Source organism: Saccopteryx leptura, chromosome 2 (genome assembly GCF_036850995.1).
Source record: "Saccopteryx leptura isolate mSacLep1 chromosome 2, mSacLep1_pri_phased_curated, whole genome shotgun sequence".
NCBI classification, from domain to species: Eukaryota; Metazoa; Chordata; class Mammalia; order Chiroptera; family Emballonuridae; genus Saccopteryx; species Saccopteryx leptura.
The window spans coordinates 214,805,936-214,832,576 of record NC_089504.1 but is presented as its reverse complement, the minus strand read 5'-3'; the positions used below and the strand labels follow the sequence as shown (position 1 = coordinate 214,832,576).

General features: G+C 53.4%; 1 protein-coding gene across 1 annotated transcript in view; it reads left to right on the top strand.

The window, feature by feature from the left end:
* Positions 1-26,641, top strand: part of COL18A1 (collagen type XVIII alpha 1 chain) — a 93,463-nt gene that overhangs the window by 6,446 nt on the left and 60,376 nt on the right. The gene's annotated exons all lie outside the window — the stretch shown is intronic.

Below are 26,641 nucleotides of genomic sequence, written 5' to 3'. Positions count from 1 at the left end.
GGTGGGCAAAGCACATTCACCCTGGGGTCTGAGTTTCACTGAGTGCTTTGAGTCCTCCTGCTCCTAACCTTAGGAGCACCCTCGACCAATATTGGGACTGAGTATAGGAAGTAGGTGCTGGGGACTTCTGGAGGACATCCTTCCAACTGGATGTCATTAATTTGCACTCAGCTTTCCCTGGCAGTCTGGGCACTATCATTCTGAACATCTTGCTAATTTTTTTTTTTTTTTTGTATTTTTCTGAAGCTGGAAATGGGGAGAGACAGTCAGACAGACTCCCGCATGCGCCTGACCGGGATCCACCCAGCACGGGATCCCGGCACGCCCACCAGGGGCGACGCTCTGCCCACCAGGGGGTGATGCTCTGCCCCTCTGGGGCGTCGCTCTGCTGCGACCAGAGCCACTCTAGCGCCTGGGGCAGAGGCCAAGGGGCCATCCCCAGCGCCCGGGCCATCTATGCTCCAATGGAGCCTTGGCTGCGGGAGGGGAAGAGAGAGACAGAGAGGAAGGAGGGGGGGGGGTGGAGAAGCAAATGGGCGCTTCTCCTATGTGCCCTGGCCGGGAATCGAACCCGGGTCCCCCGCACGCCAGGCCCACGCTCTACCGCTGAGCCAACCGGCCAGGGCCACATCTTGCTAATTTGACCAAAAAAAAATGAATTAAAGTGTTTTATTTTGTGAGTTTTCATTCACTAGTTAAGGTGATGCTCTGATATGGTAACTGGCCAGTGAGGTTCTCCCTGGGCCTGATGTCCACTGTGGGTGTGCTGCCTGTCCTTGTTGATTTCCGTGTGCTCATGGGGGCATCTCTGCAGTGGCAGATTCTGCATATCTTTTTAGTTTGTCCTTCAATTGGAGATGTGGTATTTCCTTCTTTTTCTTCTCCTTTTTCTTCTCCTTTTTCTTCTCCTTTTTCTTCTCCTTTTTCTTCTCCTTTTTCTTCTCCTTTTTCTTCTTCTTCTTCTTCTTCTTCTTCTTCTTCTTCTTCTTCTTCTTCCTTCTCCCTCTCCCTCTCCCTCTCCCTCTCCCTCTCCCTCTCCCTCTCCCTCTCCCTCTCCCTCTCCCTCTCCCTCTCCCTCTCCCTCTCCCTCTCCCTCTCCCTCTCCCTCTCCCTCTCCCTCTCCCTCTCCCTCTCCCTCTCCCTCTCCCTCTCCCTCTCCCTCCTTCTCCTTCTCCTTCTCCTTCTCCTTCTTTAGTGAGAGGAGAGGAGGCAGAGATAGACTATGCGGCCCAATCAGAATCCACCTGGCAACCCCACTAGGGGGTGATGCTCTGCCCATCTGGGGCCCTTGGTCCGTTGCAACCGGAGCCATATTTTAGCACCTGAGGCGGAGGCAATGGAGCCATCCTTAGTGCCCAGGGCCAACTCGCTCCAACTGAGCCATGGCTGCAAGAGGGGAGGATAAGAGAGAGAAGGGGAAAGAGAGAAGTGAGGGAGGAGGAGTGGAGAGGCAGATGAGCACTTCTCCTGTGTACCCTGACTGGGAATTGAACCTGGGACATCCACACGCTAGGTGCTCTACCACTGAGCAAACTGGCCAGGGCCAGATGTGGTATTTCTTAAAGCATGGAATTGTGGGGGGGTTTTCTCTTGTTTTTATGGCCTGTTTCCTTAGGGGTGGGACATGAGCAATGGACATGGCTCAGACCATAGCTGGGCTCGATGTACTTATTGCAAGGGTGATATGGGATAGTGAAGATTCCATGAGCAAGGGTGTGCAAGGCTGGTAAGCAGTGTGTATTGGGGGCACACACTATATGTTAGCTGTGATCTTGACTCTTTCTCTGTGGGTATGGCATAGAGCTAGTCCCTGAGGGAAACAATGATGGAGTCACTAAACTGTGGACGGTGACAGCTAGCCTGTACATGGCCATTCACTCTGTGTTCATGGATGGGACACGTGTTAATTCCAGCTCTGGTCCTGACCTTGGGCAGGTTTCTTTCCTTGTCTGTGCCTCTGTCTTTGATCTGTGAGGCGGGGAGGTGCTTCCTCCTGGGCATAACAGTAGGGAGCCCACACCGTACTTCCTGGGATGAGGCTTCCTAGGATGCGTTCTGACCACCCCTCACTAGGCTCTGAGGACCCCATAATGTTGGAAGGCTCTGACTCAGCCGTCAGGCCAGGGCCTGGTGTGCACTGCAAGCAGGAAATAGATCCACATGGCTGGCACGTGGCTATGCCTGCTGAGACATCAGACCTTAGACAGAGCCCCTGAATTCCCATCACTAAGTCCTCCAGGTGTTCTGGGCCATGCCACTGCAGTAGTCCACTGCAGGACTCCAGGGAGCACACACCTGCCTCTGCTTGTTGGTTCTAGTTACTGAGCTATTGTCTGCTCCTTTTTTTTTTTTTTTTTACAGGAACAGAGAGAGAGTCAGAGAGAGTGATAGATAGGGACAGACACACAGGAATGGAGAGAGGTGAGAAGCATCAATCATCAGTTTTTCGTTGCGACACCTTAGTTGGTCATTGATTGCTTTCTCATATGTGCCTTGACTGCAGGCCTTCAGCAGACCGAGTAACCCCTTGCTCAAGCCAGCGATCTTGGGTCCAAGCTGGTGAGCTTTTTTTTGCTCAAGCCAGATGAGCCTGTGCTCAAGCCGGTGACCTCGAGGTCTCGAACCTGGGTCCTCCGCATCCCAATCCGACGCTCTATCCACTGCGCCACCGCCTGGTCAGGCTGCTCCTTTTTTTTTAATCTCCCACAGAGATTCCATGAGGCTGTCCTGAGACATCTGAGAAGTTGGGCCTCTTATTCTTGCTGATGAGGTGCCGAGCTGTCTGGCAAACAGACCTACCTGTTCCTGGATCGAAGCCCCGCTCTGGGCTTTGAAAATCTGGACATAGCCTGATGTGGTGCTGTCAGGGAGCACTCAGAACAGCATTCAGCTCCCTCTCTGTCACCTGTCCCATCATACTTCCAACCAGAAATAGGGAAATGTGCCATTAATCCCTACCTGCGGGGTCCTTTCCACCTGTCCCTGGGTCTTAAGGAAGATGACAACTCACCCCTTCCCTAGCTTTCCAAACTGCTGCCTCTACCCCAGGGCCCCCAGGCTCCGCCTCCAGGGGCCTCTGGCTCAAACACCTTCCTCCTCTCACCTGCAGTTGGAGGGTTTTTTTGTTTGTTTGTTTGTTTTTAATTTTTTTACAGGGACAGAGAGAGAGTCAGATAGAGGGATAGATAGGGATAGACAGACAGGAACGGAGAGAGATGAGAAGCATCAGTCATCAGTCTTTCATAGTGACACTGTAGTTCATTGATTGCTTTCTCATATGTGCCTTGACCGTGGGCCTTCAGCAGACCGAGTAACCCCTTGCTGGAGCCAGTGACCTTGGTTCCAAGCTGGTGAGCTTTTTGCTCAAGCCAGATGAGCCCGCGCTCAAGCTGGCAACCTTGGGGTCTCGAACCTGAGTTCTTCCTCATCCCAGTCTGACGCTCTATCCACTGCACCACTGCCTGGTCAGGCCAGTCGGAGGGTTTTAAAAAGGCAGGTCCCCTAGGAAATCCCCTGGGATAGGTGAAGAGTCTCTGGTTCCAGGCAGGCAGGTGCCCAGTGGAGCCAGTCCATCAATGGAGCTGGGAGAGACTTTTTCTAGAATAAATAATTATTTCAGCTAAACAACTTTCCATCACCCCAAACATGTCACCACCCGCACTGAGCCATCTCTCTCCCAAAGCCTCTTGGCCCCTTGGCAGGGGGAGAGGAAGGCCCTTTCTGCACCCAGATGTACATCCAGAGCTCCTGGTCCTTGGGCCCCTCTTCAGAGACCTGGCTGTTATTCTGTTCACTTCTCAGGGTCTTCAGCTGACCCTCCTAGTGCTGCAAGGCATTGAGGAGGACTCGTCTTCATTCAGGGTAGTGGCAGTCCCCAGGGGCAGCCAAGACTTGCCTGCTTTCTGGCTAAAATGAGCCCCCACTCCCAGGGAGCTTGGGCTCAGCCAGAACTCTTTATCATAATTCATAACTTTATATTGTAAGAATAATTAAGATTGCCATGGGAGGCCTAGATAGCAGAAAGGAAAAAAATACCCATCCTAACACAAACTCTCCTGTCATTGTGAGGGAAACCTGACATATTAGACAGATGCAGCCACCATCCCTGTGACCCCTCATCCCTGTCTTGGCCCAGCCCTGTGACAGCCCCATCTCTTGGTGTGGAAGCCTGCTGCCCTTGAGAGCCAGCACCAGCAGGTCTGCAAGCAGCCCCGCCCACCAGTGAGGGAGTCGATGCAGGGCTGGCATTCCAAATGACCCCACACGTAAGAATCAAGACAAAAACCCCTCGTTTATACTTCCACTTCCATGGCACATGTGGTCAGACAAATGATAGCCCTCAAAGATATCTGTGTCCGAATTTACAGAGCCTTACATGGTTCAAAGGGCTATGTGAATGGGAACTAAAGCTCTTGAGCTGGAGACGATCCTGTGTTACCCAGAGGGGCCCTACCAGTCATCCCAGGGTCCTAATAAGTTAGGAGGGGTGGGCAGGAGGGTCAGAGTCAGGAACAGGAAAGGTGAAGATGGCAGAGGTTGAAGGGAGGGACTAGAAGATTGGAACACTGCCTACTGGGAAGATGCAGAGGGGGCTGTGAGCTGAGTGTGCAGGTAGCTTCTAGAACCTGGAGCCTCTGGAATGAACGCAGTCTTGCCGACACGTTGACTTTAGACTTCTTGCTCCAGAACTGTGTGAGAGCAACCTTGTGTTGTTTGAAGCCACTAACATGGGGCAGCACATCACAAGGTCACTGGAAGGGGTACAATGATGGTGACTGCAAAGCCTCTTGTTTATAAAGTGCTGCTTCAGACTGCGTGCGGCTCATGAGCCACATGAGGCTCTTTAACCCCTTGAGTGTGGCTCTTCCGCAAAATACCACGTGCGGGCGCTACCTCGATAAGGAATGTACCTACCTATATAGTTTAAGTTTAAAAAATTTGGCTCGCAAAAGAAATTTCAATCATTGTACTGTGATATTTGGCTCTGTTGACTAATGAGTTTGCTGACCACTGGCTAAGGCTTTGGGGATCTCCCCCAACCTGTGCAAGACCCCTGGAATGTCCTCCATGTCCCCTGAAGCCTGGATAGAGCTCCTCTTTGTCCTACACACAAGCATCCCAGGCAGTGGGCTAAGAGAAGTTAAAGATGGGGCCATGGCCTTGGAATCTTTTAGAGCTCAGTGGGACCTCCTGTTCTCAGTCCCCAGGATGACCTTGGGAACAGCAAACTGGGGCCACAGTGAGTTCGGAGGGGTGGGGGGCTTGAGCTAGGGAGGGAGGTGGTTAGACCTAGAGTGGATGAGTGGGATCAGTGAAGGTGGCACATGCGAAAATGCCTGGGCCAGCCCTGCTGGCTATGGTGCTGTTAATCAAGCCCCTGGTGCGGGCCTTCGCAGGGCAGTGGGTGAGTGTTATCCTCCACAAGGTCAGACAGTGACTTGCCTTGTTCTATTTTTGGAAAATGAGGCAAATGGTACAAAACAGGTTCCCAGAAAGCGACAAATGGCCCAACACCCCAGGGTATTGTAGAAAGAGTTTATAAGGTAAAGTTGACCAGGTGTACAGAGGACATGATGTTTACCGAGGGACCAAGTGCGTGTGAGCCCTCAGTCATCCAGATGCTGCAATGGGCCTTCTGTTGTCTGGGATGGTGGGTGGGCCCAGGGTAGCAGGCTGGTCTTACTTATAAAACGACCACGCAGGCCTCAGGCGGGTAGCTGTGCTCTCGAAACTTTGAAGTTACACCTGTCATTCGCCTCCATAGATTGGATGTTTTTAACCTGTTTTTGGTGTGGGGATCTTTTCTGAGAACTCACACGTTTAGCAAAAGCAGAGGGATATCCAGGAGTGTGGCCAAGAGCTCAGCCTGGCCCTCTGGGTGGGCTTTGTGTTCTGTGGGCAGTGAGGAAAGCAGCAGAGTGCAGGGAGCTGCAGGGAGAGGGCTCTGGAGCTGCAGGCTGCCCAGGGCCTTTCTGGGTACAGTTAGCTCCCAGTTCACCTCCGACTCCCTGGGCCCGTGTGGGGTCAGCAGCACCAGGGCTGACCTAGAAGGGTAGGTCAGTCCCTGGCCAGATGACTGGGGCCGTGGGGAACTCCGATGTCTTCTGTGAAATAGGCTTGAGTGGACTTTGGGAGGGGGTGGGCAGGAAGCTCCACTTCAGGGTCTGGGAATGGGAGAGGGGCAGGGTGGCATTTCTCTGCTGAAACTCAGAGATCTAGGGCCACAGGGTGAAGCCTGGCAGTTCTTGGCTACCCCTCTCCCCTCTGTCCTTTGTAATCTGGTCACTGACTGCCATGAGCAGGTTTAAATGCTAGATGGATTGGATTGTTAATCCTCACCAGCCGTTGAGCAGTCATTGGACTGGAGTGCTGCAGCCCACATCTGCCCACTAAGTACATTCACAGCATGTGTCACTGCCACCACCGTCATTACCAGAACTGAAGCGGTGCCAAACTTCAACTAGAAAGAAGGTGATTCTGGGTGATGAACACCCTCAAAAAAATCCATCGGCATGCTGGAGCCTGTAGGATGTGGGAGGGGTCACGTCAGGTGGATGTCAGAGAGTTTGGTCCAAAGGACAGGTGGGTGGACCCACCCAACCCCCAGAGCCTTCACTGGGCACTGTGCTGAGGGAAGAGATTGGGGACAGTCTGATTGAATCGTGCAACTGTCATGATGTATAAAATAATTTTATTTTGTGAAATTATGCAGTCAAACAGGAAAGCACTCTTAGTATTTGGACCCTAAACACTACAGGACGCCTGGTCCTTTCCCCTCCCTGAAGTTCACTTTGCAAACCTAGTTCTCAGCTGCAATTTTCAAATATGCATTTTGTCTGTTACTCGGCTGGGGAGCTGGGCCCACGTGGCTCGGAGAAGTTGTTTGAATGCTTTTATGGGCAGAAAGAGAAATAAAAGATCAGCTTCTAGAGCAGAGGTCAGTAACCTTTTTGGCTGAGAGAGCCATGAACGCCACGTATTTTAAAATATAATTCCATGAGAGCCATACAACGACCCGTGTACGTTACACATTATCCAATAAAAATTTGGTGTTGTCCCAGAGGAAAGCTGTGATTGGCTCTAGCCACCCGCAACCATGAACATGAGCGGTAGGAAATGAATGGATTGTAATACATGAAAATGTTTTATATTTTTAATTTTTTTTTATTCATTTTAGAGAGGAGAGAGAAAGGGAGAGAGAGAGAGACAGAGAGGGAGAGAGAGAGGAGAGAGAGACAGAGAGAGAAGGTGGGGAGGAGCTGGAAGCATCAACTCCCATATGTGCCTTGACCAGGCAAGCCCAGGGTTTTGAACTGTTTTATATTTTTAACGTTATTATTATTTTTTATTAAAGATTTGTCTGCGAGCCAGATGCAGCCATCAAAAGAGCCACATCTAGCTCATGAGCCATAGGTTCTCGACCTTTGTTCTAGAGAAAAGTGGAATTGGATACAAATAGCACAGTTCCGGGCCAGGCCACATGCTGGGACCAGGTTATCACGTGCTCAGGGCACCCACTGACTCCTGAGGTCCACGTGAGCCACACACTGGCCCCTGGGGGGCAGGAGGTGATGGAGGGAACCACTGGTGGACACTGATCACCTGGCAGGCCCCCTGTCAGTTACATTTCTGCATCTCAGCCTGCAAGGAGCATGAGCAACACAGAGTTAATGGGCTCTTCCCTGAGGGTGCAAGGGGCACTGGGAAGCGAGGATTTGGGAGTTCTTTCATTGCCAATTGAAGACAGAGGTCCCCTGGGATGAAAGCCCCTTTGTGCCCAGCCTGGGCACAGCTTGAAGTCCTGGGCTTGGCTCACACTGCACCCGCAGAGCAGGTAGTGGATGGCTCTTTCACTGCAGGAATGTCCACATGAAGTACCGCAGACAACCTCCTCCTTTATTCATACTATCAGGTCACGATGCCTGACAGTTTGGCACCCATTTATATCTAGAGAAGGAGGGGAAAGGTCGTGCTGTCTAGACACTAATCCAGCACAATTTCATTTCTTCCTGGGCCTGTATCCTGGCAACAGGATTATGTCTGGCATTCTCGAAGCTCTGAGAGAGTGGGGGCTCCACTCCTTCTGCTCTCTGGAACCTCATGGGGCCAGCAGTGGGGTGTGGGCAGGGAAGACTGCACAGAGAAGACCAGCTGCCCTCCTGCACCAAGAGACAGTGGTGCAAGATTCACGCAAAGAAGGAGCTGCAGCTCCTGGGGCCCTGGGCTGGGGTAGGGTGGGGGAGGCTGTGCAGTGGGGGGACCCTCAGCCTCTTTTGGAAGCTACGTGTAGCCAGGTACAGGCCCTGCTCCCCAGCTCAGTTCTATGCACTCCTGCCTTTTACTGGGAAGGGCACTTGGCTAATTCCTTGTCTGAGCTTCTTACCCATGTGCCCCGCAAGCTGGAAAGTGCCCCTCCCTGAGGCTCCAGACAGGCTTCCCCACAAGTTCCCTGGCGGCATCTACACTGCTTTCTACTGTGTTAGGTTAGTTGCTGCCTGTGGGTATCCTTCTCAGCACCCTCTGGGCTCCTGGAGGACAGACAGATGGACAGACAGGTGGGCTCTGGATGAGATCAGACTGTCCTGGGAAACATTTTCATTCTAGCCAAAATTTTAAATCCTTTGTTAAGCACTTAGCATCTGTCTCCTGCAAAGGGACCGCGAAGGCAGAGCTACCGTCCATCTGGGTAGAACAGTGGGAGTGATGGTCACAGGGGTCATAGCAGTTGGAAGAGGGAGGAATCCCCAGTGGGTGGCAGCTGGGATCGATCGGCAGCAAGTGCTCCCCATCTCTTACTGCTCCACAGTGCCTTTTCCATCTGACCATTTTTGGGAAGAGGCAATAGTCATGTGTCCTGGCTTTGTCATGTGTTCCCCCATGTACCCCTGGGGAGGCCTGAGGTGAGGGGTGCAGAATGTAGCTGAGCACATAGCCCCCTCCCTCCTGATAGTAAGGGAGTCATGCCCCTCTGCCCTGTGGGGTTTGGGCTGCAGCGCTGCTCACCTGCCAGACCCCTGCCCTCAGAGGTGGAATCATTGGCAGCCAGCATTGTGAAAATCACTCAGAATGAGAAACTAGGTTCTCTCCCTACTTGTCCCGCTCTTCGTCTGGCTGGGGTACCTCTGGCTGGATTCCTGTGGTTGCTCCCTCAGGCCTTTCTCTGCTCCAGCCTGCAGGAGACACAAGGGTCAGCAGATGAATGAAGCTCAGGTTATTTCAGTGTTTGGCCACGTACTCATGGTGCCTTTCTTTTAGGGAGAACCTCACTCCTGCACCTTCCCAGGAATTAGAGACAGTGGGGAAGCTGGGGGCCTTTTAGATCTTGGCACTGACCCAGGGACTAGCTTCACAGGAGATAGCCATTGTACCACATAAACGTTTTCCACAGGGACCTCTTGGGGTGACTGCACTTTAGGGATCTTCAAGCACTTGTACCTACTACATATGCAGGCATGTACTGGGGAGCCCCCTGACATTAACCTTGGGGCCCCTGCTCCCTTTATTCCCCCCACCTCATTCCAACATGCTCACACACACAACTATGCTCATGCATGCTGACTTACACACACTGACATACACATGCTTCACATATAGACACTCATGCTCTCACAAGCTCACCTTGAGGTTTAACTGGAGTGGAACCTGCACCCCAGGAATGCGCTCAGAGGCCACTGTGCACCCTCTCTGCCCCCCCCCCCCCCCGCACACTCCCCGCCCTCCTGAGCTCAGCTTCCTCCCATACTCTTCAGTCCCCATCATGCCCTTATTCTGGACATCCTCCTCTTCCTGTTCCTCCTCTGCTCCTAACCTTACCTATCTGTCCTTCATGTCCTTCAGGGTACTGTTATAGATGGGGTCTGAGGATCCGGGCCCTCTAGGGAGCCCAGGCAGGGGTTCCTTCACTGGTCACTGGTCCATCCTAAAGGGAAGAGGCTGCAAACCCATCCTGGATGCCACCTTGAACTCCCCATTGGCCCTCTCTGTGGCCTTGGACCACCTGTGTGCTGAGCTGGCCCAACCTTAGGGGTCCCCCTAATGTTTGAAACTCCGATTTGAGATTATACTTGATTCAAGCACCTCTACCCTGCCTGGCAAACCCTTCTACCCCCTGGAGCTGGCACCTGGACCCTCTGTTCCAGGTGCTGGTCCTTACCCTGCTTGCCTGATGCCCTCGGCATTGGTGCCCTGGCTATGTCCTCCCACCAGGGCAGGAACCTCCACCCAGGCAGCGACTGCAACCTCCTGGTGCCTAGTATGCCAAGCACACGGTAGGGGCTTAATAAATGCTTCCCAGTGGATTGATGGGGGGCCTTTGGAATGAGGGTTTAATGAAAGACTTATAAATGAGGCCAGAGGCATTGTTGGTCCCTGCTTTTAGTGACAGTCCGAGGGTTGCAGGACACCGGTTTTAGTGACTGATAGTCGTGATGCATTGGCGTTCCTGCACCTCTGGTCTTGCTGGGTGGGTTTTGAAGGTGTTGGTAGGGAGCTGCAGGAATACAAAGGGGATGTAGGAAGCCAGGCCGAGAGAGCCCCTTCACCGTCTGGCCTAGCCCCCTGACCACTGCCAGGTGGACACTGCCCATCAGCGGTCATGATGGTCCTGAGGCCGGAGGCCAAGTGGGAGCAGGAAAGGCTGGCATGGCTGTCCTGGGGCACAGTGAATGCTCATGGGCCAAGTGAGAGCCAGCGTTGTCTGGCTGGAGACACTGTTCTGTGGGGGTAGCCTTCTGCACCCTGGTGGGTATTTCTAGAAGGTTTCAGAGGCCTCTGGTATCATTCCTTGTGACCAGGTGTCATTGCTATTGCTGCCTTTTGCTTATCTGTAGGATGGGGCTCAGATTTGGAGATGACATCATTGAGCTCAGGAGATTGAGAATGATGGCTTGCGTTTGGGTGTCACCCAGGTCCTGGGAACTTTACTAGTCTTACTCGCTCGTATGGGTGCCTTGGGCAGTTTCTCCCATCTAAGTCCTAACCAGGCCCGACCCTGCTTAGCTTCTGAGATCAGATGAGATCGGGCGCGTTCAGGGTGGTATGGCCGTAGACATTGGGCAGTTTCTGTTACCTCCGCATTTCTTCCCAGAACATAGTTGGGTGACTTGAAGAGAGAAATATGTGGGAGCCGCCACCCCCTGGGTGTTTCCCAGGTGGGGACAGGACCATAGGAGGTCAAGTTGAAGTGTGCAGACCAGCCTGGGTGACCACCTCTGCTAGGGTGAGTGTGGTCACTTGACTTCATTGAGGACAGTGGATCAGCCTCATCCTCTAAGTCCTTGTCTCTGTAGGGTCAACCCACGTCAGCACCTTCTCTCTGTCCCTGCTGCAGGGCCCTGGTCATGAGTCACCCAGGTTGATGCTGAGTTAGCTCAGGCTTGGCCAAACAGTAACTGGCCAGATTACCGCCCCCCCCCCCCTCTTTTTTTGAAAGGATGACTTAATTTTCACCCCAGTGATTGTCGACAGCCACCTGTATCTTTCCTCCCCGCAGTATCAGGTGGTCCCAGGGCTGCTGGCTGCTGGGGGTATGGGAGGACCTCAGACCTCAGGAGTTGCTGAGACTCACTCAGGATCCCAGTGGTAGAAAGAGCTTTGAGCAGCTGTGGCTGTGAGCAGCATGGGGCTGAGCGGCAGTAGGGGGAAGGCCATTCTAAACCAGGTGTTCTCCAAGCACATGGCTGGTTATCCCTGCTGCTGAGGGTCCTGAGAACAGAATGTCCCTCCTTGCATGTGTGCGTGTGTGTGCATGCATGTGTGTATGTGGGGGGGGGGTATGTAAAACCAGGCTTCCTTTGGAGCATTTATACGGGGCTGGGTCATCTGTAGAACCTCTACTAATGTGACTATGGGGTGGCCCGAGCTGGGGACGGCCGAGCTGCTACTTATGTCTGGATGTTTCCTCCCCGTCTCATCTCAGATTCTGTGCCTTCCCTCCCCACCACTACTCCTTCCTTTGTGAGCACACGTTCCCAGAGAAAACTCGTGTCCTGGGCCCCCTCCCTGCCATCAGCCCAGTCACTTCTGGGTGTGGAACCCGGGAGGCAGATGCAGGGTCCCCGTTCACTCACTGGCAGCCCCAAAAGGTGTCCCGTTCTCCATCCCCACCTCCAGGCGCTGGCTGGGATGCTGCTGGGCCAGGATGCTGAGCCTGTGGGTGGGACGCCGCCCCCTCCTAGGCAAGCCCCCTCCTGCCCCTGGCCCATCGGCCCTGACCTCACTGCCTGCGTGTCAGGACACCGCCATCCTCGGCCAGGTGGGAAGCTGTGGGAGGCGTCCAGGGCTGCAAGGCCTCTGTGCTGAGGTTGGGCTCAGTTATTGACATATGGACGATACTGGCTTTGGTCTTCTCTGTTCCTGTGGTTTGGTGCATCAGCCCCACTGCTGGGCAGTGGGGTCCCGCTGGCCCTGAGTATCCAGTGCTGGTGACTGTTCTGAATGCCACCAGCCTCTGGGTTCTGATTCTCATGCTCAGTAGACAGTTGACTCTGACTTCTTGGCAGTCAGCTTGGAGAGTGCTGAGCCTGCTGCGGCTACTGCTGCTTTGGGTCTAACAGAGCAAGAAGGCAAGGCCTTGGGTATTGGACTCAGGAATTTGGGCTGGCACCTGGACTATGAGCTCAGGCCTGAATAACAGCTCTGACTAAGGAGGAGCACAGGAGCTATGACTCATAGCCCTGGGGCCTCCATCATGAAGACTATTTTCTGGCCGCTTTTCTGAATCCTCCAAGGAGCCAGGACACTGGGTCTCCTGGTAGGAGCCTAGGTCGGTGAATGTGACCCCCACGCAGTCCTCCTGACTGCCCCTTCCTGTCCCTTCATATGCATCCCTTTTCATGCTGTGTGGGATCAGAATCCAGGTATCTTCAGGATTTGAGAAGTAAGTGGGTGGCCCTGGCTACTTGGCTCAGCAGTAGAGCGCCAGCCCAATGTGTGGAAGTCCCAGATTCGATTCTCTTTCAAGGCACACAGGAGAAACGACCATCTGCTTTTCCATCCCTCCCCCTCTCCCTCCCCTTTCTCTCTCTCTCCCCTCCCTCCTGCAGCCATGGCTCATTCGAGCAAGTTGACCCTGGACACTGAGAGTGGCACCACGGCCTCACCTCAGGTGCTAAAATAGCTCATTTGCTATATAACAAAGCAACGACCTCCAATGGGCATAGCATCACCCCATAGGGGGCTTGCCAGGTAGATCCCTGTCAGAGTGCATGTGGGAGTCTGTCTCTCTGCCTCCCTGCCTCTCACTTAAGAGAGAGAGAGAGAGAGAGAGAAAGAGAGAGAGAGAGAGAGAAGTGGGTGAGCGAGGCTATTCATCTTGAATGTGCTGCATGGTGGCGACCACCCTCAGCCTACCAGGTGCAGGTGGTGACTGGCTCGGTGTGGCCGGCGGTGGGGGACTGGAGGGCAGGAGACCCCAGGACCTAAAGGGGCAGTGTCTATCTGCACTCTGTGCTCCCTCTCTTCGGGTGGGAAACAATTGGATTCCTTTTCTTTGTGGTAAAATTTACACGTCAAAACATTAACCATTTTACGAACTATTCAGTGACCTTTAGAACACTCACAATGTTATCCAACCACCCCCACCTCTACTTCCAGAACCTTCTGAGCTCCGAAACCACTCATCAGTCAGCCCCTCCCTCCCTTTCCCCAGCCCGAGGCAGCCATTGACCTGCTTCTGTCACTATGGGTTTGTTGCTTGGGATATTTCACATAAACCAGAGTTCTACATTATGTGTCTTTCCAGGGTCTGGCTTCTGTCATGTTTCTGAACATCCGTGTCCCAGGATCATCCACATTGTAGCCTGTATTCGTGCTTTACTCCTTTTCCTGGCTGAGTAATACTCCATTGCAAATTCTTCAAAAACTTTTAAAAAAATTTATTGATTGATTTTAGAGAGACAAAGAGGAGATAGAAGCATTCATTTGATCCACTTAGTTGTGCATTTATTGGTCACTCCCCATATGTGCCCTGACTAGGGATCGAACCTGCAACCTTGGTGTTCAGAACAGTGCTCTAACCCAGTGAGCCACCTGGCCAGGGCCAAGTTCTTTAACTTTTGAAGCAATATTTATATATGGAAACATCTATCTACTGGGGCTATGGCTTTTGAGCAGGGGACCCAGCACACCGGGCGGGAGGAGTGAGAAGCAGGGGCTCCTTGGGCTGCAAATCATTCTGTGCGGTAACCGTCAGTGGCTATCTGACTGGTGGTTCTGTGCAGACACATCCCTGCCATGCCCACTGACGTCTAAGCTGTTGCTTCAGCCCCTCCCTCTATGAGTTGGCCATGGCTCCTAGGTGATGATCCCCAGGCCGTGGACTCCTGGCTGCCTTGCTGGTCCTTCTGTCCAGGTGCAGGGGCTGGGATTGTGTGTCCACGAAATGGGGGTTGGGCCTGGGGGGTCTTGGTGGTGTCCTGCATGTGCTGTGGTAGGTTCCTTTGCCCGCCTGCAGGGCAGGCTGCTTGAAGGGATTACATGGCAGGAAGGGGGGCCACCTGAGGCCCTCAGCCACCTGCCTGCTTCCCCAGGAGGGGCTTCCAGGTCGGGTGCCTTGAGGTGCCTTGAGGAGGGGCTGAGTCCAACCAGAGCAGGATCAGGGCCACTCTTGGTGACCCTGGGTCCAATTACAAAGGCAAGTAGAGAATGTGGGTGGCTGCCTAAGCCTCTGAAAACCCAAGAATGTGGAGTGGGCTGGTCCCAGCCTCAGGTTTCTTGATTCCTTGGGTGAGTTCGCTTTCATTTTTAGGCAAAGACCACAGCGAGAGGCCTTTTATGGCTGGGCAGATTTCCGGCTGAAGCCCCCAACCTCAGCCCTTTCATCAGCAGGTTCTTAGCAGGGACATGCCAGCCCAAGAAGCTGGGCTGGTCCCACCAGCACAGTCACCCCATGGTCACCACCCCACACACATGGCCAGTCTGTGGGTGGCGCAGGGACCGAGGCAGGGGGGGGGGTCTGAAGGAACTAACAGGAACACACGAGGAACAGGCACGCCCACGCAGACTGCTGTCCAGCAGGCGCCTGGTCATTTGTCTTGCAGGTGATTTATTTGTAGGGCTGGGGGTTGACATCCCGGGAGGTCACATTCCAATCATAACAGCTTATCTGGGCTGTCAGGCTGGCTTGGGAGGGGGCCTGAAACAGAACAGAGCTATAGCTGGTCTTACCCTGGTCCCTCCCAGGGGGTCTAAGGACAGCAGGGAGGTGTCTGCAGAGACCTTTGTTAAGCTCCTGCTGCTACGCGCAGGAGCAGTGCTAGAGCCCAGGTCCACCCAGGTCCCATTGCTCACAGCCAAGGGGAGTTAGGTGGGCGGGACACACCCCACTCAACAGTCACAGGGTACAGGGAAGGCAGACCCTGATGGCATGGGGGAGGAGGATGCATTACAGTGGAGGTTTTTGATTTCTCCAGAAGGTGACATTCTCAAGGACCCAGTTGCTGTGCTCAGTACATTTCCAGACCTCGTAGCATTCTCCTCAAGGCCCTAGGAGGACCCCTAGCTGCTCTCTGTGGCTCTCAATATCTGTACTCGAGGCCATTGCAGACATGGGCACAGGACCAGTGCAGGGGGCAGGTGAGGACCAGGCTGGCTGGGGCACAGGTGGGCTGTGGAAGGAAGGGAGGTGTGCGAGCATCCTGAGCAGTGCCCAGCTGGCTCTGCAGTCCATGGTGGAGAGTGTTTGCAGAGGGCTTCGGGATCCCACCCTTCATGTCTTCTGGTGATTTGGTCCAATCAGGTTGGGGTTGGATGTAAACAGAGCAAAGACTTACCAACGACCAGGTGCCTCCTTGGCTCTGGGCCTGCCCTGCGCCGAGGGCCTCAGCCTCCGGCTGGGAGGGGTCCAGGGGTGGGTGGGTTACCTCAGTCTGGGGAATGGCACCCCCAAAGGCCTCTTCTGAGCCTGGCTGAGGATTAGCCCATCTGTGGGCGGGGCTGCCCTGGCAGCCCTCAGAGGTCTGGTCTCTGCTCCTGCGTGTCATCCTCGAGGTTCTGGAGCAGGTCACTCAGGGGACATTACTCTCATGCCCCTGGGGCTCCTCGATGCAAAGATTCACTGCTTTACTTGTCAGAACAACCCCCTTGTCCTCCCACCAGACTTCCGGAGTTACACCAAGTATGCTGCTAAGCTGACCCTGAGAAAGCCCCCCCAGGGCACCCTCCTCACCCCGTTTCCTGTAATGACTGAGAAAACGCCAAATAGGTCCCAGAGAAAACCGGCCATTGCACAGATGTTAATCCTCTTTGAGACAACTGGAGAGCTTAGCCAAAGAAAATAGTGACAATGGTTTCATTTAGAAAGGGGTCACAGAGTCTCTTTAATGTTTAATTTATTTTGACCTGGGAGTGTTATAGAAGAGTAAGGAGAGAGGATCACCATAGTCTGTTCTGAGGTCAGGAGGAAGTTTGGATGATAGGAGGGAACTTTCTGTTCAATCTTTTAAAATTAAAGAAAAAGTCTTTTTTTTTTTTATGGGTATAGTCTTAGAAGACTTTCAAATACTAGGTCCTTGCTCCCCGCCACATATGTGGATGGGACCATGGTCCCATTGTGGTCTGTTTGGAAGATGAAGATATCTGAACTAGGCTGGGCACTGCCCTGGGTGGCCCAGAGGGTAGAGAAGGCCTGGGAACTGTGTGGTGGGCCCCAAGCAGATCCTTCCACCAAAGCCCTCCTACTTGTCTCAGGATTATCCTTCTCAGAGCACCCCCTGCAAGAATAGGTTGCAGACCCCGTGAGGGGCCACAGCAGAATGCACTCCTGAACCCCGGCTCCCTGTGTGCCTCGATGGCTGCTTCCTTTACCCTGACTGCTAGCACCTCTGGCCAGCTGTGCCACTCTAGTGGGTCCTGTGTCTTCTCTGCATCTCAGTTTTTCTCTCTTGCAAATGGGCTTACAAGAGCTCTGGCTACAGGAGGCTCTGTGAGGATGTCGTTATGGTACTGAGAAGCGTTTAGCTGGGGACAGGTGCCAAGTGATGTTAGAGAGCCTCTCAGGGACCCCCAGGCCCACAGGCAAGCTCTCTGGAAACCTAGAGGGAATGGCTTCATGGGGTGCAAGGCAGGGGTGACAGTGGCACCTTTGCAAGAGGACCGGGGGTACAGCAGTATCTCTGCCCTTTAACACCAGCCCAGGAGCAGGGAGGCTCCTCCAGTGGGGGGAGGGGCGCAAATGTGGTGAATGGCCCTCTAGAGCAGTGGTCCCCAACCCCCGGGCCGTGGACCGGTACCTGTCTGTGGGCCATTTGGTACCGGTCTGCAGAGAAAGAATAAATAACTTACATTATTTCCATTTTATTTATATTTAAGTCTGAACGATGTTTTATTTTTTTTTTTTATTGACCAGATTCCCTCTGTTACATCCGTCTAAGACTCACTCTTGACGCTTGTCTCGGTCACGTGATACATTTATCCATCCCACCCTAAAGGCCGGTCCGTGAAAATATTTTCTGACATTAAACCTGTCCGTGGCCCAAAAAAGGTTGGGGACCACTGTTCTAGAGAGTTTGTTCCTTCTGCTGGGTGTGCCCTACAGACAGGGTTTTCCTGGGTCTGCCAGTGACTTGCCACAGTTCTAGACTCTGGCATCTTTAGGCAGCACGATTCCAACTACACAGACAGTCAACACAGGGAAGAAACCCAGAGGGAAGATGAGACTGGATTTGCAACTCGAGCCTTATCCCAGCACCCTCTTTCTTACCATGTGACTGTAAACCAGGTGGTTTTGGGGTGAGTGTGAGGCAGCTGGGGAGAGATATGGTGCCACCTCCTCGTGGCCAGGGCTCCTGGCGGGTTGGACCTTGCCTACTGGCGCCGATGGAGAGGGGCTGAGGCCACCTAGGAGGTTCCTATGGGGTGAAGGGGTCAGGTCTGGCCTGGGGCTCGGGTGATTTGGGGCTTTGCAAACGACATCCTCTCTGAGAACAGTTTCATAGGGAATGCATCTAAAATCCTGCCTTTGGTGCCCTCTCCCTCTCTGTCTCTTCAGCGAGACGTGGCGTGGGTGACACTGACTTTAACAGTCATTTCCTTGGGCTGTGACAGGGTGGGGGAGCTGGCCCTCTGGGCGATGGGGAAGGTGCACACCGGGCCTCCCCTACCTGTGGGATGTGGCTAGGAGCAGCTGTCCAGGACACCGCCCACCATACTGAGGGAAAAACGGCCCCCATGAGCTGGCTGTGTGTGAAGAGGCCTATGCTTGGCGCCTCCATAAAACCAGCTTGTCTTCAGATGAATCAATGCTCATATTTATAACTTCCTGCACATAGCATTTTTTGGTGATTTTAAAGCTTAATGGGATATCCATTTCCAGCTTTTAACTGGAACAAGATGGATATTATTAGGTGAAAAGACCAAGTTTGTCAGATGCCAGCTGGTCTAAGGCTGAGGACAGAGCTGCCCAGGCTGCAGAAGGGGTGTGAAGACTAGTGGGCTGCCCCCCGAGAGCCCAGCGTCTCTCATCAACTGGTGTCCCTGTCCCCTCTGAGGTTTGGGCTGGTTCAAGTGCCCGAGTTCTGGAGGTGGGATGGGTCACCCACTCCCACACTCACGTACAATTCACACGCACACATACCCGGATGGGTGCACGCTTTATGGTCTCCTCCTTTCCAAGCTCTCTTGCCAATGTCTCCTTTCTCTTCTGCCAGCCTTGCCCGGAAGCCCTCTGCCTTGTCCAGGGCTTAGACCTGTCTGTGAGACTGGTTTGTGGGGCAGCTTTTCCTCAGGAAAGGGAGGGGGCCCCTCAGGGTTCAAGCCTGCCTGAGGCCCTGTGGCGCTGGACCCTCCCTTGGCCCCTGGATGGCAGGCGCCTGGCCCACACCAGCTCCACGGTAGTGTGCGTTACCTGGGATGCCAGAGCGTTATTCTTGTGGAAAGCAGCTTCCTTGTTCACTGGCGCTCACAGGGTTGCCTGTGCAGCTGGAAGAACACAGATTAGATGCCCTCCTGGGACAGGACATAAGAGTGAACTCCAGACACTGACCCAGAGTTCCTGAGAGCGATTGGGGGCCAGGGTGTTTGGGCAGCATTGTTCCCGTCTGTGCTGAGGTGGGTACAGAGAGTGACAGTACTTGTGTAGAGACATTGATAGCCATTTAGCATCACGGGACATTTTAATTATGTTTTACAAAAGTATGTACCACACTGGATCTGGGGAAAAACTGCTCCTTGCCTACAGTTTGAGAGGCAATAGCATAGAGGTCCAGAGGTTCAAAGGAAACATTAGGCTGCTGTAAAGGAGATGGTCCAGTGGCTTCCGGGGACAGGACGGGACCTTCAGACCATGAGGAGGGATAGAAGGATTGACTGCCAAATGACAACGTAAGTGTGGCAGAAAAACAAGGACAAACCAGAAAGAAGTGTGTTCTCTGTAAATAGGGCGCCTTGACAGGGTCCCCTGGAATATCGGGGCAAAGATGGAGAAGGACCCCTCAAGTGGGAAGATGCGGGTGCCAGCAATCGCAGGTGAAGGCCCCACCTGAAACAGGCAGGAAGTGCAGGGTGGATGCGTGTCCTGGGGCTGCTGTAACAAATGACCACAAAGTTAGTGCCTTAAAACAGCATAGATTTATCCTCTTATAGTCTGGAGGTCAGAAGACTGATGGGGGTCTCCTTGGGCTGAAATCTAGGTGTTAGCAGGGCTGGTTTTCCCCCCGAGACTCTGAAGGAAAGAGTCTGTTTCCTGGCCTTTTCCAGCTTCTGGAGGCCCCCACTTCCCGTGGTTTGTGGTCCTTCCTTCATCAGTCTTCTTTGTGATGCCATCTCTTTGGTTCTGGCTCTTCTGCCTCCCTCTTCCCCATTCTAGGACCCTTGTGAGTACAATGGGCCCATCCAGATAATTCAAAATAATCTCTAAGGTCAGCTGGTTAGCAACAACCTTCATCCACCCTCAACCTGAAGTCCCCTTTGCCAGGTAACATAACATGCTCACAGACCCCAGGGAGTAGGGTGCAGACCTCTGGGGGGGGGGGTGTTATTCTGCCCTCTGGCCACGAAGATTCATGTTCCTCTCACATGCACACAGATTAAATTGAACAACATTCACACAGATTAAATTGAACACCACCACTCCCTATCACCAGTAGGCAGTGTCAAAGGGCTGCTTTTGTGCCCTGGGACTCGTGATCAGGCCTTCTTGTTGAGGGGGGAGCTCCACCCTCTCTTTTACTTACATTCTGTGATTTCATCTCATTAACCTGGTGACCCCATTTTGGGAGTCTGTGCTTCAGAAATCAACCTGACTTGCAGTGGTGCAGTGGATAAAGTGTCGACCTGGAAACGCTGAGGTAGCTAGTTCAAAACCCTGGCTTGCCTGGTCAAGGCATGTGTGGGAGTTGATGCTTTCTGCTCCTCCCCACCCTTCTCTCTCTCTCTCTCTCTCTCTCTCTCTCTCTCTCTCTCTCGTCTCCTCTCTAAAATGAATAAATAAATAAAAATTTTAAAAAAGAAATCAAAGCACTCACCTGTCAGGACATCAGTTTAGCATCACTGTGAGTGACCCAGCCAGACAAAGCCCAGGGAAAGAAACGCACCTGTTCTGCCAGTACCACTGGCACAGAGCAAAGCTGGGTTCCATGCACCTCACATGGTGCAGCCCTCCCCGCCATGGGGAGTCCTGAGTGACAGCGGCTCAAGAGTATGCAGAGGTCTCCGGGACCCAGGGGTTATTGACCTTACTTCCTAGGCCTTTATGTATTACAGCATGTACATTGTTTTTATAATTTTATAAAATCTTACCAAGTGAAGAACAAAAGTGAACTTTGGGTTCAGTTCTCCCACCCGTGGGCAGAGCCTGAGGTGAGAAATTTCGAGTGTGTGGCTCCCCCTTGTGGTCATATTTTAGAATGGCAGCCTGTCCATGGAGCAGGACCTAGGTTGTCTTCCACCCACAATGTAGATAGATAGCATCAGTGTTTGCAAACCGGTCACACTCAGCATGGTCTTCCTCGAGTTATTGCCTATTTGGACACTTTTGGATGCATGAAGCAAGTATGGCTCAGGATTTGAAAAGACAGCACAGAGCCTGGCATCAGAAGGACCCTCCCTCCCTGTAAACTGAACACCCAAGCCCATGAGCTAGGTACAAGCCTGTGAAGTGAATCATAACCTCTGGTTGTGTGTTCAGCCAGAAGTGAACAGAGGGGAGTAGCTAGACTGAAGTGTGTCTGGGCGACTTCCTGTGAAAGCAGACAGAAATCCCGGGCGTACCGCTGCTTCCCTGTCCCTCCCACCCCTGCCATGTGGATTACTTTCTCCAAACATGTGCCATCCCTTGAGGTGGGGGAGGTTATGGAAGGATGTGGGGGCTGTGATGTTCCCCCAACTTTTTGGCTTGTGGAGATGGTCCCCAAGTGGGTGGTTCTTGGGCAGGACTCCTTGCTCTAAGGAGAGTGGGAACTTCAGGCCTGAGCATGGCCTGTGCCCAGGTGTGTAACTCCAAAGCTCAAGGCCACGGCCTACCTTTTGCTCCGGGAGCCTGGGTGTCTGTCCTACATGCCCCGAGCAGCCTGGGTCTGTGTGATTTATTTCACACCCATCCGCCCATAGGAGTCACTCAGGAGCTTTTCAAAATCCTAAGGCCAGACCACCACTACCCCTGGCATGCCCAGCACACCAGGATCCAGGCCCAGGGTAGAGCGGCTTCTAAGCCCCCAGGTTAAGTGGAAGGTAGGAGCAGGGCTGGAGCTGGGTGAGGACCCAACTTCTCCCCAATTAAGGTGAGTGGGTCAAATGAGGACGCATGCATTTGGATGAGATGTGGTTGTTCTAAACTTTGGTAGGTGGCCTTACTGCACCCTCAGGATGGACCCTGGCAAATCCTGTCCTCATCCTGCAGGTCAGGCCCTGGGGTGACACAGACCTTCCTGGAAGGAGCCCACCTCCCAGCACTGCTTTTGTAGAATCTGCCCAGACCTCCGGAACTCTCATCCCTGTCTTCAGAATCCAGCTTGTCATTTTCTGGGGTGGAAGGGACCATCGAATGCCCGTCCTTTTCTGTCTCTTAGATCCCAGTCCTTCTCACCCCCCTGGTTTATCTTATAGAACAAATACAGGGTGAGGGAGCGATGCCAACAGAAGGTGGTGTGTACCCCCCCCCCCTATGCAGGTCCTGCCAGAGCTGCCCCGGCACGTGGAGTGGGGCTGGCTGATGGGGAGACCAGCGCCTCCTCTCCTTCCCCCTCACGGACAATAATGTGAGATGCACGAGTACTTTTCCTGGAGGGGCCTGGTCTTTCCTTATGGAGAGAACCATGTTTCCTGTAGTTTGCTCCATCTTTTTAAGGAAATGAGACATTTTCTCCCAGAAATAGTTTCCCAGCAGTGGGTGTTTGAAGGGTGACAGGTGCAAAGCTGAGCTTGGCGCTGGGACCCAGGTCACGTGCCTCTAGCCCAGCACAGTTTAGAGATAAACCTGTTGGCGGCGATGAGTGAGAGGTTTGAGTTTGGGAGGCACCTGTCATGTTTTATTAAAACGCCAGGGGCAGACAGAAATCCTCCACGTGACCTACATGACATTCTGATGGTTTCTCTTGTCCCCTACGTTAAACACACCCACTTCTTTCTCTGATAAAGACTGTAAATACGCCCTGGCTGGTTGACTCAGTGGTAGAGCGTCGGCCCGGCGTGCAGAAGTCCCGGGTTCGATTCCCGGCCAGGGCACACAGGAGAAGTGCCCATCTGCTTCTCCACCCCTCCCCCTCTCCTTCCTCTCTGTCTCTCTCTTCCCCTCCCGCAGCGAGGCTCCATTGGAGCAAAGATGGCCCGGGCGCTGGGGATGGCTCCTTGGCCTCTGCCCCAGGCGCTGGAGTGACGGAGCGGCGCCCCGGAGGGGCAGAGCATCGCCCCTGGTGGGCGTGCCGGGTGGATCCCGGTCGGGCGCATGCGGGAGTCTGACTGTCTCTCCCCATTTCCAGCTTCGGAAAAATACAAAAAAAAAAAAAAAGACTGTAAATACACAGAGAAAAGTGGCTGAGAGCAATGAAAGCCCAGGGCGCAGGCTTGAGCTGCTGCCGTGAGGGGGAGAGATGTGGGGCAGGGCAGGAGCCTGGGTGGAACCTGCAGACAGCTGTGAGTACAGAGTGGGCAGGAGTGAGCATTTGGGCATTTTAATGGTTTAAAACAAAACCCCCGAGCGCCAGTGTCTGCCTGTTCCCACCCCGTCCCGGGGTAGCGGATGCCTCTCTGCTTCCCTGTTCCCTTCCGTAAAATCCACACCATGACCAGGAGAAGCTGCTGAGAGGTCCGACAGGTTCTTCAGTTGTTTCTCACACTGATACCTGCCCACATCCGTGAGGTCACGTTTTCACAAGGAGAAGGAAATGGAACTCATCGCAGCCCGTGTCTGTAGAGTCTGTGGCCACGAGGCCCTGGAGTCCCAGTGGGGTCAGGGCACATGCTTCTCTCTGCTTCCTGACCCTGAAGCAAGGGCCAGACCACTGGCTGAGGCCAGAGAAAGGTGAAGGGTGCATTGCACTGACCCCAAGCAGGCAGCCAAGGTCCCTACAATGTACTGTAAATTTCTCCATGTATAAGCCACTCCCATGTATAAGATGCACTTTAATTTTGGGGCCCAAAATTTGAAAAAAGGACAACAAAATCTACAACCACTGTATAAGATGCATTCAGTTCTTAGTTCCCAAATTTTTCAAAAAAGGGTACATCTTATACATACATGGTATATGAGGTCACCTTCTTATGAGGTGAGTCAGCAGTGATGGGGGGCCATGTCCCAATAGAGGCCACCATGGCACTGGAACTCTGTCAAGGGGCCTAGGTGGACTATGAGAGGCAACTGTGACAAGACCAAGTATAATTCTCCTTCTCGACATTGCCATCAGTGGCTGTCTCAGTGCTGTGTTCCATGGGTCATCCCCAGGAGGGCCAAGTTGGCGTTAGTGGCCACTGGACCTTTGCTCTGCTCCACACAGCCTCACCTTGTACAGACAATCATGTACCCAGTATGCCTGGTGCCTAAACAAGGGCTGTTTCTACTGCAGATGAGGACACCAGTACTTCTAGTGGTCAGGTCTTGGGGTCAGCACCCTGTCAGCTTAAGAAAGACTTGGGCTCTGAATGAGTTCTGCTAATTTCTCCCCCTGCCCATCCCCCTCAGCCCCTGTACTGCTCCCACCTGTCCTTCGCATCCCTATGAGTTCCAGGGGCTGCCATTGTAATTATTATACATGGGGGTCCTAAAACAGCAGAAATTTATTCCCACAGTTCTGGAAGCTGGAAGTCTGATGTTATGGTGTCACAGGGCCGGGCCCCTTCCAGGATCTCTCAGGGTGGGTCCTTCCTGCCTCTTCCAGCTTCTGTTGCTCCAGGCATCCCTGGCTTGTGGCCTCATCAGCCCAGTCTCTTCATCATCATGGGGCTTCTCTTTTGCATGTGTCTCTCCCTTTCTGTCTTTTCTATGGACACTTATCATTGGATCCAGGGCCCACTCAGGATGATCTCATCTCATCTCGTGATCCTTAACTATTTCTACCTGCAAGGACCCTTTTTCCTGAGAAGGTCCTGTTCACAGTTGCCATGGACTTCAAGCATATATTTTTGGGGCCACATTTGACCTGCAGCATCTTTGGCACTTTCTAAGCCCCCAGGTTCCTGTGGCATGGCACGATGTGCATGCGCTCGGTCAGCCTCTGGGTCATAGCACCCAGGGACCCAGCAGAAGAGGTGACGGGAGCGCGGGGTCCACAGTGCCCTGCCTGGGCACCACCCTGCCCACCCGCTTCCCCGCAGAACCCTGTGGGGCTGGCACTCAGGCTTGGGAAGGGGGGCTAGCCCAAGGCTGGTTCTTGTTGTGTCTGAACCCAGAGTGGCACACTCACACTTGTCCTCTGAGGGTCAGGCAGACTGTGCATCTTCTCCTCGCCAGGGCATGGCCCTATGGAATGAGTGAGGGTCCTGCTGTTGAGGAAGTGCCCTTCAGGGCATCCAAGGACTCAGGTGGACATCAAATTAAGAAGGGCAGCTGTAGCTGGTGGGCATCAGTCTCCTGCCTTGACTGGCCGTGGCTCGGGCCCTGAGTGTGGTACCTGTAAGTGGTGCCATCCTGGAATCCGTGGAGGCAGCAGGGCCCTTTGCTGACATGGCATTGTGGGTCCCCTCCCTCTGAGTCCATGAGGGAGATACCCTTTGTATGCTGGGTGACCTCCCCACCTCTTGTGTTCCCCCTGTTAATAACTATTTCTAGATATCTGCTATGCAGCTGGAAATGAGGTGAGGAGCAGTCCTGGGTACTGCCCATGTGGTGGTCTGTGATCAGAGTGGGGTCTGGGGTCCCTCAACTACCCTTGTCAGCCATGGAGCTGTGGCCAGGCCCAAGGCCATGGTGTGGGACCTGGGCGTGTTGGCAGATTTGGGGTGTTGGCACATGGGAGGTGCTTGATCTGTGACCCCAATCAGACTGGAGCGCGATTGTCATGGGTGGAAACTGAGCAGGTCAGCTGCTCCCTGCTCCCTGCCCCCTCCCCGTGGGAACCTGGTGCAGGAGCTGGCCCTCCAGCCTCCAGTGAAATCCAGTTAATGAGCAACCTGCCAAACTCTTAAAACCTAACTGGACCATCCACTGCTTAACATCTCGGCTGGTTTCCGTCTTCTCTGCTTGTTGCCCCTCTGCCCCCACCCTTGGCAGCCCAGCTCAGCGTTTGGGTTGTAAAGGTATACTGAGTGGTGCTGTCACCTACCTGCCCTTCCTGGCCAAGGCCTGTCATCCAATGTGCTCTCATGTGTCTAGAAGGTCATGAGGGTACGGCTGGGCTGTGACTGTATTTGGGGATCGTGAGGGTGAACCTACATTTAGAGTTCACTTTTTCTCTGGAGGATGAAGCCACAATGTGACACTCTATGGTGCCAGGTGTCTGGGAGGCTCCAGTGAAAACACTGGTCAAATATTAACTTCCTGGGTCAAGAACCTTTATTTGAAAGAAACACTGTCCCCCGTGTGCCCTGTTGTGTGGCCTTGTTCACGGACAGGTTGCTTGGACTCTGCACCTAGTAAAGAATATGCTAAGCATATTCTGGAATGAGACCTAGAAAGGGGATTGTCATCTCTGCTGGCCTGCAAGGCTATCTGTTCCCTTCCTGGTGTTTGCCCAGGAGGCCATGTCACCACAGAGGAATTTGGTGTCCTTTGGTGGGTAACATGCTTCCTGGGGGGATCGGAGGACCCATTTCTGATATTTTCCATCATCTTCCAAGAGGCTCAGCCCCTTGGTACCACATCCCGTTCTGGGTGGTCACCCTGTTTGTCCTCTGCTCTCTCCCACCTGGTTGATCTCCTTCATGTCCACTTTGTGGGGCTTTTCCTGCACTGTAACTGAGGTAGTTCAGTGCCTGGAGCAGGGCTGGGCATACAGTAGGAATGAATTTGTTAAATGAATGAAGGAAAGTATGTTCCTACAAGATGAAGAATCAGTGCACAAGGATAGGGTTTAGTGTGGGGTCTGGAGCCAGGGCGTCCTCACTGGGGGCCAGCCCCCTCCCACCCTGAACTCCCATCTTCCTGAGGGAAGTGCCCATGGTGATGACTGGTTGTGAGATTTTCGTTCTCTAGGCCGAGGAGCATGGTCCTAACGTGCCTTGTACATAGTAGGCGCCCAGGAAATGCCAGCCTCGAGGGCACAGAAGCAACCACAGC